At 43.5% G+C, this 16,746-nt stretch overlaps 1 protein-coding gene across 7 annotated transcripts in view; it reads left to right on the top strand.

Annotated features, from left to right (window-relative positions):
* Nucleotides 1-7,784: 7,784 nt before the first annotated feature.
* The window catches only part of ctif (cap binding complex dependent translation initiation factor), a 183,994-nt gene continuing 175,032 nt past the window's right edge, over nucleotides 7,785-16,746 (top strand). For 6 of the 7 annotated variants that reach the window (XM_033033774.1, XM_033033767.1, XM_033033784.1 and 3 more), the window contains exon 1: nucleotides 7,785-7,945. The gene's annotated coding sequence lies outside the window, so the exon portion shown is untranslated. Of the gene's footprint in view, nucleotides 7,946-7,975; nucleotides 7,997-16,746 lie in introns of those variants that run through there. The other variant, XM_033033740.1, reaches the window with a different exon arrangement.

The following is a 16,746-nucleotide window of genomic DNA, read 5'->3' as shown; positions in this document are numbered from 1 at the left end:
ATTGAAACATATAAGATTGTTAAGGGCTTGGACACGCTAAAGGCAGGAAACATGTTCCCGATGTTGGGGGTGTCCAGAACCAGGGGCCACAGTTTAGGAATAAGAAGTAAGTCATTTAGAACGGAGACGAGGAAACACCTTTTCTCACAGAGAGTGGTGAGTCTTTGGAACTCTCTGCCTCAGAGGGCGGTGGAGGCAAGTTCTCTGGATGCTTTCAAGAGAGAGCTAGATAGGGCTCTTAAAAATAGCAGAATCATGGGATATGGGGAGAAGGCAGGAACGGGGTACTGATTGGGGATGATCAGCCATGATCACATTGAATGGCAGTGCTGGCTTGAAGGGCCAAATGGCCTACTCCTGCACCTATTGTCTATTGTCTATTGACTCCACTCAATCAGCACGGCTTGTTTACTCAGCCCCGCCTCCGGGGCTTTATTCTCCAGTGTGTGTCGGAAGGGGCATTACCTTCATGTTGACTGACGGGCGAGAAGACCAATCTGCTGATCTCACGATTTTTTAAACCTTCATAACTTTTCTCGTATTTCACCGATCGGAACAAAACTTCGTGGTTTGGAGCAGAGGAGAACGGCGAGTAAGGTGGCGAAAAATCCTAGCGATATAGGGTAGCTTTTTTGGGCAAATTTAATTACAGTGGTCAAGATGAGAGTTTTAGTAATAGTATAGATAGCAGATGCCACTCTACTGAATAGTTAGGAAAGAACTACAGATGCTGGTTTAAACTGAAGATAGACACAAAATGCTGTACTAACTTAGCGGGACAGGCTGAAGAAGGGTCTCGACCCAAAGTGTCACCTATTTCTTTCTCTCCAGAGATGCTGCCTATCCCGCTGAGCTACTGAATAGTTAGCTGAGTTTCCAGAGTTAACACAACTTAATCCTTATGAACCAGCATGAATGAACTCACAAGGAACTGCAATTGCTGGAATCTTGAGCAAAACACAAAGAGCTGGAGTAACTTAATGGGTCAGGTTGCATCTGTTTACGGAATGATTTTCAGTTTGGGAACTTTCTTCAGACCTTTCAGACTTATTTAGTCTGAAAAAAGGACTGAACTAAAATGTCACCTCTCGCTTCCCTCCATAGATGCTGCCCGACCCTCTGAATTATTCCAGCTCTTAGTGTTTTGATCATGAGTGAGTTATTTGACAAGTCTTTCTCTAGGCAATCGGCTCCATGCAGATTATTATAGATTTTTTTTCAATGTCACCTACTGCTATAGAAGTGCATTCCATTCATTTTAGATCATATGCTGCTGGGTTAAGGTGCTGGAGGTTTTATCTGAACTATTTCACCTTATTTGATGACAGGGTCAAGTCAAGTCAAGTTTATTCATCACATACACATACGAGATGTGCAGTGAAATGAAAAGTGGCAATGCTCGCGGACTTTGTGCAAAAAGACAAACAAACAAACAACCAAACAAACTACAAACAGAATCACATATTCTTTTACATATTAAATATTGTGGGCGGAAGGAAAAACGTTCAGTAAAGTTAGTCCCTGGTGAGATAGGAGTTTACAGTCCGAATGGCCTCTGGGAAGAAACTCCTTCTCAACCTCTCCGTTCTCACAGCATGGCAACGGAGGCATTTGCCTGACCGTAGCAGCTGGAACAGTCCGTTGCAGGGGTGGAAAGGGTCTCCCATGATTTTATTGGCTCTGGAGTTGCACTTTTTTAAAAATCAGTATCAGTATATCTTTATTGTCATTTTCCTGAGTACTCACATACCCAGAGGAAACAAAAAAACGTTGCTCAACCAGTGTCCGTTCAGTGTGCAGTACAAATAACAACAAATAACTAGAAATAAAAAACATATATCATGAACAAATTAAATTAAACACTCTACTCCGTACTAAACATCAACAGGCGTTCCGATCGACAGCTGCTGCAGTGTGTCCAGGTTGATGGTTGGTGCGCGATACTTTGGCAGGAGGCTAAGTCCGTTTATCAGTCTTATAGCCTGTGGGAAGAAGCTGAGGAGCATCCTGCTGGTTTTGCAGCTAATGCTCCTGTACCTCTTCCCAGATGGCAGGATGGAGAATATGGGAAGTTCCCATAGTGCGTTCGGCCGAACACACTACTCTCTGCAGAGCCTTCTTGTCCTGGGCAGAGCAATTCCCAAACCAGATGGTAATATTTCCAGACATGATGCTTTCCACAGCCGCTGAGTAGAAGCACTGGAGGATCCTCGGAGACACTCTGAATTTCCTCAATTGCCTGAGGTGGTAAAGGCGCTGCCTTGCCTTACTCATGAGTGCTGTGGCATGTGATGTCCACTTCATATCCTCAGAGATGTGGACTCCCAGATATTTAAAACAGCTCACCCTATCCACAGTATCCCCATTTATCCTCAATGGTGTGTACGTCCTCGGATGATGTGCCCTCCTAAAGTCCATGATCAGCTCCTTAGTTTTTTTGATGTTCAAGAGGAGGCTGTTGTCCTGGCACCAGAGTGCCAGATCAGCCACCTCCTCCCGGTAGGCTTTCTCATCGTTGTCTGAGATCAGGCCCACCACCACAGTGTCATCAGCAAACTTAATTATTGAGTTGGAGCTGAACCATGCCACACAGTCATGTGTGTACAGGGAGTACAATAGGGGGCTGAGGACGCAAAGTCAAAAGTAGATGCTAATGCCCATTTTCTTCTGGCTGGTACTCTGATGCAATCCTAACCTTTTAAATTATTATTCCTGTCCACAATGATGGGCTTTCCACATTTTCCTATGTAACAAACTCCATCTATGATAGCTATAAAAAAACTTCTAAATCAATGACACCTTGTCATTCCACATTACTTATTAATTCTCTAGTTTCTTAGATCTATTCTAAATGAAGTGGTGCACGGTGGTCCCTATGTAACATAACTGTGACAAAGATTATATGCTAAATATGCTATGTGCTATTTGTGAAACTTGGTAATTGTACTGTGGATTTTTCACAAATAAAGGAGTGAATCACTGCTGTATCACTTCCTGTTTCTTCTCTCAGGAAGTTCTGATTCTTTTAAACTGGATGCTGTGAATGCTTAGACATGAAACAGGATGAGAGGACTATTTTTTTGAACTACAGGAGTATCAGTGATCAGAGAAGAAAATTCATAGTGGAGTACATGTTCCAATCTGCATCAATGGTGCTGGAGTGGAAACGGTTGCGTGCTTCAAGTTCCTTGGCATTAATATTACCAACGATCTGTCATGGACCAGCCACATTGATGCAACATCCAAGAAGGCACACGAGCACCTCTACTACCACAAGTGACAGGAAATTTGGTATGTCTCCAGTGACTTCTACAGATGCACCATAGAAAGCATACTATCAGGGTGTATCACAGTGTGGCGGTCTCTGCTGGTTAGCCACTCGTGCTGCGAACCCTCGGCTCTAGGGGTTGGGTGATGTGACTTGGCGGGAAGAGTGGGTCACGGGTCCTCCCTGGGGTGTATATACTGTTGGTTACACCCTTGCCCCTTGTTGTGGTTCTGAGAGCGGTTTTGTGTTAATTTAATAAAATCACTTTGTTTAATAATAATAATAATAATAAATTTTATTTATGGGCGCCTTTCAAGAGTCTCAAGGACACCTTACAAAAATTTAGCAAGTAGAGGAAAAACATGTAAGCGGAATGAAATAAATAGTAGAGACATGACTAGTACACAAATTAAAGACAGAATTCAATTCAAAACACAATATGAGGCAATTCAAGCACAGATGAAAAGGGAGGGGGACGTGGGGCTAGGGATAGGCAGAGGTGAAGAGATGGGTCTTGAGGCGGGACTGGAAGATGGTGAGGGACACGGAATTGCGGATCAGTTGGGGGAGGGAGTTCCAGAGCCTGGGAGCTGCCCTGGAGAAGGCTCTGTCCCCAAAACTGCGGAGGTTGGATTTGTGGATGGAGAGGAGACCGGCTGATGTGGATCTGAGGGACCGTGAGGGTTGGTAGGGGGAGAGGAGGTCAGTGAGATATGGGGGGTCCAGATGGTGGAGGGCTTTGTAGGTGAGGACCAGGATTTTGTAGGTGATCCGGTGGGAGATGGGAAGCCAGTGAAGTTGTTTGAGGACTGGAGTGATGTGATGCCAGGATTTGGTGTGGGTGATGAGTCGGGCGGCTGCGTTCTGGACCAGTTGGAGTCGGTTGATGTAGGTGGAGCTGATGCCAAGGAGAAGTGAGTTGCAGTAGTCCAGTCGGGAGGAGATGAAGGCATGGATGAGTATTTCAGCAGCGGGAGGTGTGAGAGAGGATCTGATTTTGGCGATGTTGCGGAGGTGAAAGAAGGAGGTTTTAATGACATGGCAGATGTGAGGCTCAAGGGAGAGGGTGGAATCAAAGATCACGCCAAGGTTGCGGGCCTGGGGAGATGGGGATACAGTGGTGCCGTCGATGGTGAGAGTGGGGTTATTGATTTTGCTGAGTGTGGATTTGGAGCCTATGAGGAGGAATTCTGTTTTATCGCTGTTGAGTTTGAGGAAGTTATGTTGCATCCAGGTTTTTATAGCTGACAAACAGGAGTTGATATGGGAGAGGGGGGGGGGGGGGGGGGGTTGTGGGGGGATTTGGTGCCGAGGTAGATCTGGGTGTCATCGGCGTAACAGTGGAAGTCCAGGTTGAAGTGGCGGAGTATCTGACCAAGTGGGAGGATGTAGATGATAAAGAGGAGGGGGCCGAGTACGGAGCCTTGGGGAACGCCTTGAGTGACTGTGGCTGTAGCAGAGGTGTGGTTATGGAGAGAGATGAAGTGGGATCTGTTGGAAAGGTAGGAACAGAGCCAGCTGAGTGCAGAACCTTCAATGCCAAGGTCCCCAAGTCTGGTAAGCAGGATGTTATGGTTCACTGTATCGAAGGCTGCACTCAGGTCGAGGAGGATGAGGATGTTGAGGGAACCAGTGTCAGCAGAGCTGAGGAGGTCGTTGAGGACTTTGAGGAGAGCTGTTTCTGTGCTATGGAGGGGGCAAAAGCCAGATTGGAGGGTTTGACAACACGTATCTCGCTATAACAGCTTGGTTTGAGACTTTGTCTATGGAACTGATGCGTCACAATGGGCTACAATGCTGAGAATTATATTCTGCCCTCTGTATCTTCCCCTTTGCTCTACCTTTTGCACTTGAGTTTGATTTGATTGTATTTATGTATGATATATCTGATATATTGGATTGGATTGGATTGGATTCCTTTATTGTCATTCAGACCTTTCAGTCTGAACGAAATTTTGTTGCCTGCAGTCATACATATAATAATAAATAACGAAACATACAATAAACACAAATTAACATTTCATTATACCTCTGTACATGGGACAATAATAACCCAGACTTAAACTTAAACCTAAATATATTTACTTTCTTAGGTTCTGAAAATATTTGGCATTTCCATGAGGATTGTCTCAAATTTCTACAAAGGCATTATAATAAGTATTCTGAAGGGATGCATCTCAACTGCTCTGACCACTGATATGGCAACTGCTCTGCTCTTGACCACTTGAACCTGCAGAGGGTGGTGAATACAGCCCAGTCCATCATAGGCTTACCACTTCCTTCCATCAAGTCCACTTTCATATTCCATCAGGAAAGCTGGAAGTATTGTCAAGAATTTGCCACCTGGTCATCCTCTTTTCTCTCTTCAATCTTCTGGGAGAAGATACATGAGCTTGAAAGCGTGAATGTCCAGACTTAAGAACAGTTTCTTCTCCAATGCTATCCAATTGCCAATGAAGTAATCACCTCTTTGACACCCCATTCCCAGAGGTGTTGTCATGTACTCTTCCTATTAACTCTATCTCTTGGTTATTCAGTTACTTTAATATTAATTTGCACAACTTGGATTTTGCACTGCAGTCCCACCATTCTGCAGCTTTGCCTTTGTTGTTATATTTATGGTTGTATTATATATTTATCATTATTATATATATATATATATATACTGTTTACTCTGAGCTTCATGTGAATAAGGAATTTCATTACGCCCTGGTGTATATGACAATGAATTAATCTAAATCTGATTATTTGTATTTGCTTCTTGGTGTCAAGGTTTACCTGACTGCCTTGACTTTTACTAAGTTCAGGGTGCCACATAATTCAATTCTGTTGTTTGGGCAAGACTGCAAGAAGTGAGAGCAGGAGTGGACCATTTAGACCAGTGTGCCTGTTCCAACAATCCAAGATTATGTGGGCAGCATAATGGCAGAGTGGTAAAGCTGCTGCCTCAAAGTGCCAGAGACCTGGGTTTGATCCTGGATGCTGTCTGTGCACAGTTTTATGTTCTCTCTGTGACCAAATGGGTTTTCTCCAGGAGTTCGGGTTTCCTCACATCTTCCAAAGACATGTGTAGGTGTGTAGGTTAATTGGCTCTGTAAATTACCCCCTAGTGTGTAGGATGTGATAGTGGGAACACATAGAACTAGTGTAAGGGTGATCGATCGTTGGCATGGACTTGATGGGCCAAAGGACCTGTTTCCATTGTGTATCTCTAAACTAAAAGTGTGTCAGCTACAGGGAGAGGTTGGATAGACTTGGATTGGTTTCTCTGGAACGTTGGAGGTTGAGCGGAGACTTAATAAAAGTATATAAAATTATGAAAGGCCTAGATAGGGAACTTATTTTTCCCAGGGTGGAAGTGTCCAACACTAGAGGGCATAGCTATGAGGCGAGAGGGGAAAAGTCTAATGGAGATGTGCAGGGCAAGTTTTTTAAACAGAGGATGTTGGGGGCCTAGGATGCATTGCCAGGAATGGTGTTTGAAGCAGACATGGCAATGGTGGTTAAGAGGCTTTTGTATAGGCACATGAAAATACTAGAGGGACTAGAGGGATATGGATCATGTGCAGTCGGATGTGATCAGTTCAGCTAGGCATCATGTTTAGCACAAACATTGTGGGCTGAAGGGCCAGTTCCTGTGCTATACTGTTCTATGTTCTATAAATCCAAACTAAATTGGTAGATTTTCTAGCTCAGGGCCGTTTTCGTATACTAACCTCATATCCTCTGTTCTTCATAACATCCAAAGATCGATCGCTCTCTCTTAAATATATTGAGTAACTGTGCCTCTGCAGCTTTCTTGAATACAGAATTCTAAACATTTACTACCATCTGGTTAAAAAAGCTTCTTCTGATCTGTGCCTTAAATGGCCATGCCCGATTTTAAGACAGCGACATCTGTTTCCAGTCAGTCTAGCTTTTGAATACATCAACGCTGCATCTATTTTGTCAATCTCTGGCAAACTTTTCTCTATTTTAATAAAATCATCTCAATTTTTTAATAATCTCTAGACGATATGGTTGATATGTTTAATCTCCCCGAATGGAGCAAGCTTCTGCCCTGTCCCATGAAAGTTGGACTGATATATCTTAGTTTAATCTAGTCTTCTAGAGAAAATTTATCACTCCTTTGACAGGAAGATTACACCGATATACAGCTTTCCAAGTGTTGTCCCACCAGAACTCAAAATAATTGAAGTAAGGCATTGCTCAATAAAGGCCAGCATTTTTTTTGCCCTTTTTGACCACTCTCTTGTTGAAAAAGATTTAAAACTGTTGCGAACCAATGTGAGAGATTTAGTAAAAAAGAGTTCCTGAGCTTAGGGGTCCAGACGGCTCGCTCATGCAATGAAAGCACGTTACAGTAAAACATTAATTGAATGTTTCAATATTGGACAAATGGGATTGTCCAATATTGAAACTACACCTCCCACAATGCCTGAATGCAGCAATGTTCATGTCCAGAAGAGGGTGCCGGGTCTGCGTCACATTCCCGCATCATTGCGTGTATTTTGTGGCACCAGGATCACGGTCAGAAACCCCGAAGCCTGGGCTTCAGGAGGGCGATAGATTCCCTGGAAGAGGGGGGAGGGGAAGGAGGGGGGTGTCAAATAAAAGCGTTCAGCTCAAGGACAGATTCAGGACTCCTTGCAAAGCAGCCTCGGAGATATTTCAAAGGTTCGATAATTATTTTATGTGCCTTAAATTGGAGTGTGTTGCATTGTGACGGTAGGAATACTTCCAATTTGTTAACATTAATTTGTTGCAAAAGTTGCGCTAGATTTATTGCATGTATTGATATATAGGCGTGTATGAAAGGGGCTACAACTGATTTCGTTATTGGGAGTTTCGAGTGGCCAGCCGTGCCAATCCGGGATACGTTGTCAAACAGGCACAATAACTGGGTCGCAACAATATCTGTATCTTGCGTATTGCAGTGATTCTTCTATGTGTGCATTTGTAATACAGCAATTGTAATTACAGTCTTTGCAATTTCTGATTAACACTACATTGTCTCTGTATTTTGTTGTGTAAAATTTCTGTTGTGCCTGTGTGCGTTGTTCAATAATAATGGTTTAAGGGATCTACCACAAAGGGAGCGGATCTCGTTATTTAATTGTACAATAGGGAGGCAGCAAAGTCAACTATAAATACTGTTTATTTTGATTTCTAAATAGAAATCTTCAGGAAAACAGTAGTTTCCCCTTTAAATGCGTAATTGTATTCCTAACATTCCCATAAAGATTGTTCCACATTGGTCATTTTGCATCGAAGACTTGTTAATGAACTGTGATGGTGTTTATTGTGTAGTGATTTATATTTAACACTTACGATCTACAATGACAAACCGACCCTTAAAAGGATTGGGCGCGGCTGTCTTTCCCCCCCTGGTCCACCTCTCTTCACCCCCCTCCCCTCCCTCCCCATCCCCCAAAGATGAGTCAGACATGGATTTCCTCTGCGCTTTTATTTTTCTTTTGCGGCCGACCGGCCCGGCTAAGCCTGGGGAGAAGCCGGTTGAGGCGTCCGATTGTGGACGGCTGAGGCTGGGGGAAGGACGAACTCTTTGCAGCTTCGGCAGCTTTGCAGATCAAAGAGGCGGCTGCTGCTTGACCAACTGCTGCCACGTGATACAGGCAGATCCTTGCAGCCAGACTCCTTCCTTGCAACAAGGCTCTGCAGCACCAAAACCCAAATGCCTTCAACCCCACAAGTGGTAGGAGCGGAATTAGGCCATTCGGCCCATCAAGTCTACTCCGCCATTCAATCGTGGCTGATCTATCTTCCCTGCTCAACCCCATTCACCTGCCTTCTCTCCATAACCACTGACACCCATACCATTCAAGAACCTATCTATCTCTGCCTTGGCCTCCACCGCCTTCAGTAGCAATGAATTCCACAGATTCACCACCCTCTGACTAACGAAATTCCTCCTCATCTCCTTGAAGTACCATCTCATGAAGTACGGTGTTGCTTATCTGATAGCTGGATTGGTTGAGATATGCCTTCCACTTGCTCAATAACCTATTACAGGGCATAATTTAAATTAGCCCTCATTTTCTTTCTGATAAAAAATTCAGAGTGATCTTAATATATTGCACGGCTTCACGTGTTGGGCGAGACGCCAGTTCTTAAATGATAAATTGAAAATTGGAAGAATTGCAGACGAGTCTGACTGTTTTCATCCCCATTATTAAGCACCTGCAGAGATCTAGTGGTATAACGAAACATAGGATCAGTATCCTTTCTTGATAAGTAAGATTGTCAAGGGTTATGACAATCTTTATGGGGTTATGGGGAGGAGGCAGGAGAATGGGGTTGAGAGGGAAAGAGATCAGCCACGATTGAATGGCAGAGTAGACTCGATGGGCTGAATAGGCTAATTCTGCTCCCATGACTAATAAACCTATTACTGGACAAGTAAACCAGCAATGTAGAAACAAGGAACTGCAGATCATGGCTTACAAAAAAAGACAGTGCTGGAATAACTCAGTAGGTTAAGCAGCATCCCTGGATAACATGGATAGATGATGTTTTGGATCAGGACCCTTCTTTAGACTTGCACACGTGGCTGTGGTAGTGAGCCTGGGTCAGAACATGGTCATAACTCAGCAACCTGGCCCAAAGTTAAAATTGTATTTTTGTACCTTGAAAAAATAATTTGTAACTCATTAAATAAATCTGGAATAAATGGCTTGTTCTTGAAACAATGGTTCAGTGGTGATTTATGGTCACTTGACTACTTGGCCTTTTGTAGAAACCAACCTGATTCACTTGCATAATAACTTTTGAAAAGCAAACAAATCTGATGGCCCAGACTATGCAGGGATAAGACTAGAGTAATGTGGTTTTGTTTTGACAGTTGTATGAAATAGACTGAAATCTTCCAATTGTAATAAACCATTTGAAAAGTAATTGGGTAGAATATCCAGCATCAATTTGACTAAAACAAAATAAACCCTAATTCACTCTTCAAGAATCCCCCTCTTTAAAGGGTCCTTCTGCATTTGTACAGGGCTCTGGTGAGACCATACATGGAGTATTGTGTGCAGTTTTGGTCTCTAAATTTGAGGAAGGACATTCTTGCTATTGAGGGAGTACAGCGTAGGTTCACAAGGTTAATTCCCGGGATGGCGGGACTGTCATAAGTTGAAAGAATGGAGAGACTGGGGTTTTATACACTGGAATTTAGAAGGATGAGAGGGAATCTTATTGAAACATATAAAATTATTAAGGGATTGGACACGCTAGAGGCAGGAAACATTCCGATGTTGGGGGAGTGCAGAACCAGGGGCCACAGTTTAAGAATAAGGGGTAGGCCATTTAGAACGATGAGGAAAAACTTTTTCACCCAGCGAGTTGTGAATATGTGGAATTCTCTCCCTCAGAAGGCAGTGGAGGCTGATTCTCTGGATGCTTTCAAGAGAGAGTTAGGTAGAGCTCTTAAAGATAGTAGAGTCAAGGGATATGGGGAGAAGGCAGCAACGGGGTACTGATTGTGGATGAACAGCCATGATCACAGTGAATGGCGGTGCTGGCTCGAAGGGCCGAATGGCCTACTCTTGCATCTATTGTCTATTAATTAAAGGGGTTAATTAAAAGGGGGAAAAAAAGAGCATGAAAGACAGCTTGCGGGAAATATAAAAACTGCTGTAAAAGTTTCTATAGGTATGTAAAAAGGAGAAGATTAGTGAAGACGAATGTAGGTCCCTTACAGTCAGAGACCGGTGAATTTATAATAGGAAACCAGGAAATGGCAGAACAGTTCAATGAGTACTTTGGTTCTGTCCTCACTAAGGAAGACACAATCTCCCAGAAATATTAGGGGACTGAGGATCTAGCGGGAGGGATAAACTGAAGGGAATCCACATTACTCAGAAAATGGTGTTGGGTAAACCTTTGGGACTGAAGGCAGATAAATCCCCAGGGCCAGATGGTCTGCGTCCTAGAGTACTCAAGGAGGTGGCCCTAGAAATCGTGGATGCATTGGTGATCAGTTCCTTTGACTGGAGGGTAGCCAATTTTTTAAGAAAAGAGGGAGAGAGAAAACGGGGAATTATAGACCATCGGTAGTGGGGAAGATGCTGGGGTCTATTATTGAAGATGTTATAGCAGCGCATTTGGAAAGCAATGACGGGAGTCACTGTCAGTCAGCATGGATTTATGAAGGGGAAATTATGCTTGGCTAATCTTTTGGAATTTTTTGAGTATGTAACAAGTAGAATGGATAAGGGAGAGCCAGTGGATGTGGTGTATCTGGACTTTCAACAAGCCTTTGACAAAGTCCCGCACAAGAGATTAGTGTGAAAAATTAGAGCACATGGTATTTGGGGCTTGGGTATTGACAGAGAACTGGTTGGCAGACAGGAAGCAAAGAGTAGGAATTAACGGGTCCTTTTCAGAATGGCAGGGAGTGACTAGTGGGCTGCCGCAAGGCTCAGTGCTGGGACCCCAGTTGTTTACAATATGTATTAACGATTTAGACGAGGGAATTAAATGTAACATCTCCAAGTTTGTGGATGACACGAGGCTGGATGGCAGTGTGAGCTGCGAGGAAGATGCTGTGAGGCTGCATGTTGACTTGGATAGGCTGGGTGAGTGGGCAGAAGCATGGCAGATTCAGTATAATGTGGATAATTGTGAGGTTATCCACTTTGGTGGCAAGAACAGGAAGGCAGATTATTATCTGAATGGTATCAGATTAGGAAAAGGGGGGATGCAATGAGACCCATGTGTGCTTGTACATCAGTCACTGACAGTAGCCATGCAGGTACAGCAGGCAGTGAAGGAATCTAATGGCATGTTGGCCTTCATTGCGAGAGGATTTGAGTTTAGGAGCAAGGAGGTCCTTCTGCAGTTGTACAGGGCCCTGGTGAGACCGTACCTGTATTGTATGCAATTTTGGTCCCCTAATTTGAGGAAGGACATTATTGCTATTAAGGGAGTGCAGCGTAGGTTCACCAGGTTAATGAGAGGGAATCTTATAGAAACATATAAAATTCTTAGACGATTGGACAGGGTAGATGTAGGAAAAATGTTACGGATTTGGAGGAGTCCGGAACCCGGGGTCACAGTTTAAGAATAAGGGGTAGGCCATTTAGGACAGAGATGAGGAAAGACCTTTTCACCCAGAGAATTGTGAATCTGAAATTCACTGCCACAGAAGGTCATGGAGGCCAATTCACTGGATGTTTTCAAGAGAGAGTTGGATTTCGGGGGAAAAGCTGGTACTGATGTTAGATTTATTGAATGCCGCCTCTGGCTCGAAAGTCCAAATGGCCTACTCCTGCACCTATTTTCTATGTTTCTATGTCTAAGAATTCCCTTTCGGATCTGAAATGGCTAGTCCATTGATTAGTTATCCATTGGAAAGTGATATGTGTAACATTTCATTTTTCATCCACTGTCACAGATTCTTCTGTTACTATTTCAGGGTATTCCCTACCAGAAGTAATGATATGCTTTTTCCATTAGCTTTGGACCAATCCTCACCAATCTATATAGCAGATGAAGTTATCCACGACTTTTTAATAGAAGCAATCACCACATAGTCCACATGGAGACAACATTACAGATTTTATATTGAAGAATTGCAATCTACCCGAAGGACATGTCCTCTTATATTCTTCATTCTACCATTACTATCAAGCTAGAGATCCATTTCTTATTCAGTAAGGAGTATAAAAGAGCTGTACCAAAGGTAGTTAAAAAAAAAAAAGCGGTGAAGCTGCCACACTGAGTTCTATAACACGCTGTTTAGCATGCATATACAAAGCTAATTGATTTATCTCAATCAATTGATCAAATGGTATGTATAGGCCAAGCTTATCATATTGCAGTTATACATTAGGCCAGCTAACTCATGGTGAAGGAAGATTGATTCTGTGACTTTGTTTTGCTTATTTATTGAATTTATCATTCTTTAACAAAGATAGAAGTCTGATCAGATATGCATTGTTGCTGCAATTTGTAGAAGATGCATATATTTATCTCATTGTGTATTCATCATGTCCAATTTTAATTGATTCAATAGTCAAGCCTGTTATTGTAATGTGCACAGGGAACAGGACAAAGAACATTTTATTTCCTGCAGCTTTAGATGTGCATTAATGCAACACACAAGAACTAATTTAATGTATTATAGATTTTATATATTTATCAGTTGTATTCGGTAACCATATAGTGCAAATCAAAGCACTTTGTGCAACCAATGCAAAGTCCATAGTAGGACAGACACAAAATGCTGGAGTAAGTCAGTGGGACAGGCAGCATCTCTGGAGAGAAGAAATGGGTGACGTTTTGGGTCGAGTTCCTTCTTCAGTCTGAAGATGGGTCTCGACCCGAAACGTCACTCATACCTTCTCTCCAGAGATGCTGTCTGTCCTGCTGAGTTAGTCCAGCATTTTGTCAATCTTCGTAAACTAGCATTGGCAGTCCCTTCATACACAAAGTCCATAGTAGATTGTTGCTGAGGTAGGTTTGTGGTTAGCATTGTGAAGTGCTCAGCAGCCTGATGCTGCTGTGAAGAAGCGGTTCTTTAACGTGGAGATCATGATTCTCGGATACCACCTTCTCAATGGCATCAGCGAGATGAGAGCATGGCCAAGGTGGTGTGACTCTTTGATATTGGTTGCCTTTAAGGCAGTGCTTCCCGTAGAACACTTCAATGATGGGGAGGTAAATATCTGTCATGGGCTATGCAATGTCCACCACGTTGTGCGTTGGAGTTACTGAACCAGGCTGTAATCTAACCAGTCAGTATGCTCTCAACTGTACATCTGTCGAAGTTCGGGAGAGTATTTGACGGCATGCCTGATGTTCTCAATCGTTTAAGGAAGTAGAGGTGTTGATGACGATTCTTTGTGATTGCGTCAGTAAACTGAATCAATCTTGCTTTCAACATTAGCAAGGCTAAGGAACTGATTGTTCATTTCAGAAAAGGAAAGCTGGGGATCCATGACCCCATCTTCATTGTGGTGAGGGAACAGCAAGTTCCTGGGCATATCTCTGAAAAGCTGTCCTGGGCCCAGCACAATGTTGAAATCACAAAGATAGCTCATCTACACCTCTACTTCATAGGAAGATTGTGAAGATTCTCTGTACGTCACCAAATACTCTACAGGTATATAGTAGAGAGCATACTGACTGGCCATATCACAGCCTGGTTTGGTAACTGGCACATCCAGGAACGAATCAGGCTGCAGAAAGTGGTAGACGTTACCATCATGGGTACACTCCTTCCCATCATCAAAGGGATCTAGAGGAGGTGCTGCCTCGGAAAGGCCGGAGCTGTGGCGGCGGCAGCAGCGGCAGCGGAGACCCGACTCGGCCCCGAAGCTGTGGCGGAGGCAGCGGCAGCGGAGACCCGACTCGGCCTCAGAGCTGTGGCGGCGGCAGCGGCAACGGAGACCCGACTCGGCCCCGGAACCGTGGCGGCGGCAGCGGAGACCCGACTCGGCCCCGGAACCGTGGCGGCGGCAGCGCCCACCCGCGGAGTTTGAATCGGCCCGTTCGCGGAGCACGGTTGAGCCGCAGGATTTACCATCACCCGGTGGGATCACAACATCTGGAGCCTGGATTGCCTCGGCGCAGAGGGAGAACAAAGAGTGAAGAGACAGAGACTTTAAGATTTTGCCTTCCACCACAGTGAGGAGGTGTTTGGTGAACTCATTGTGGTTGATGTTAAATTTGTGTTGATTGTGTGTTTTTGTCATTTTTTATTATATGTATGACTGCAGGGAAACGAAATTTCGTTCAGACCGAAAGATCTGAATGACAATAAACGAATCTAATCTAATCTAATCTAAAGCTAATATCATCCAAGACCCACACCACCACGTTGAATTCGCTCTCATCTCACTACTACCATCAGTAAGATGGTAAAGGGGCCTGAAAAACGTGACCTTCAGATTCAACACCAGCTTCATCCCAGCAACTATCGGGCTCTTGAACTGTGCACAGCGCTAACTACAACCCTATCTCAGCAACTGTAATCTGCAATGAGCTTTATTTTGGTTGCACTATGACTTTGGTTTTGCACTATTATGGTTTGGTTACCTGGTATTGCTGATTATTCATTTATTATTGTTTTTTGTATTTTTGTGTGTTAATGCATTAATATACATTTAAAGCTGCAGTAAATAAGAATTTAATTGCACTGCTGCTGGTACATATGATAATGAAACGATCATGACTTACAAAGGTGCTCCAGCCACCCTACTCTCCAATTTCTTAAATTTTCATCCAAAAGGTTTACTACTAGTGCCTTAGCTCTTATCTCATTTATCCATCGTGGTGCTCACTTATCTACATTTTGGCTTGCAGTTAAACAGCACTTCAGTTTTAAGGCTGTTTCCAAATCTTTCTCTAGAAGCTCTCCACCCATGCTATGTAATTCCCACCATTCCTTAAAACCTTCAGACACTCTCACTGTTCTAATCTTGGCTTCACCGGTATCTCCTGATTGTTAATTGCTACATCACTGCAGCCATGGCTACCAAAAATGGAGAGGATGTTTCCACTAGTGGGAGAGTCGATGACCAGAAGCCATAGCCTTCGAATAAAAGGGATTTAGGACGATGATGAGGAGGAATTTCTTTAGTCAGAGGGTGGCGAGTCTGGAATTCATTGCCACAGAAGTCTGTGGAGGGTAAGGAAATGGATATGCTAAAGCAGAAATTGATAGATTCTTAATTTGTACAAATTTCAGGGGTTATGGGGAGAAGGCAAGAGAATGGGGTTGAGAGGGATAGATAGATCAGCCATGATTGAATGGCGGAGTAGACATGATGGTACAAATGGCCTAATGCTGCTTCTGGAACTTATGAACATATGAATATACTAACCTATTGACCTTCCCATCGATTTTACATCCTCCGGCGTGCTTCACAGGCTCTGCTTCTGATCGACTTCCTTTTTAAAATGGCTTTGTTTGTTAATGATTGTTAATGAGAAAAGGCATTCTTGGTAATCTCATGAAAGGTGCAGTAACAATACACATTTTATTTTGTTTTGATGCGCATTACTATTGTATGCATGGACTCTGGTTCAATGCTGTAACCATCCATTACAGCTGGCAGTAGACACAAAAAGCTGGAGTTACTCAGCGGGACAGGCAGCATCTCTGCCTGGAGAGAAGGAATGGGTGATGTTTCAGGTCGAGACCCTTCTTTATACTGGTTAGCGATAAAGGAAATGAGAGATATAGACGGTGATGTGGAGAGATAAAGAACAATGAATGAAAGATATGCAAAAAAGTAACGATGATAAAGGAAACAGGCCATTGTTAGCTGTTTGTGGGGTGCAAATGAGAAGCTAGTGTGACTTGGGTGGGGGAGGAATAGAGAAAGTGGGAATGCCGGGGCTACCTGAAGTGGGAGAAATCAATATTCATACCACTGTGCTGTAAGCTGCCTAAGCGAAATATAAGATGCTGTTCCTCCAATTTGTGTTTAGCCTCACTCTGACAATGGAGGAGC

This window comes from Amblyraja radiata, chromosome 1, assembly GCF_010909765.2.
Source record: "Amblyraja radiata isolate CabotCenter1 chromosome 1, sAmbRad1.1.pri, whole genome shotgun sequence".
In the NCBI taxonomy this organism is placed as follows: Eukaryota; Metazoa; Chordata; class Chondrichthyes; order Rajiformes; family Rajidae; genus Amblyraja; species Amblyraja radiata.
Note: the sequence above shows the minus strand (reverse complement) of the source record. Positions and strands in the feature narration are given on the sequence as shown.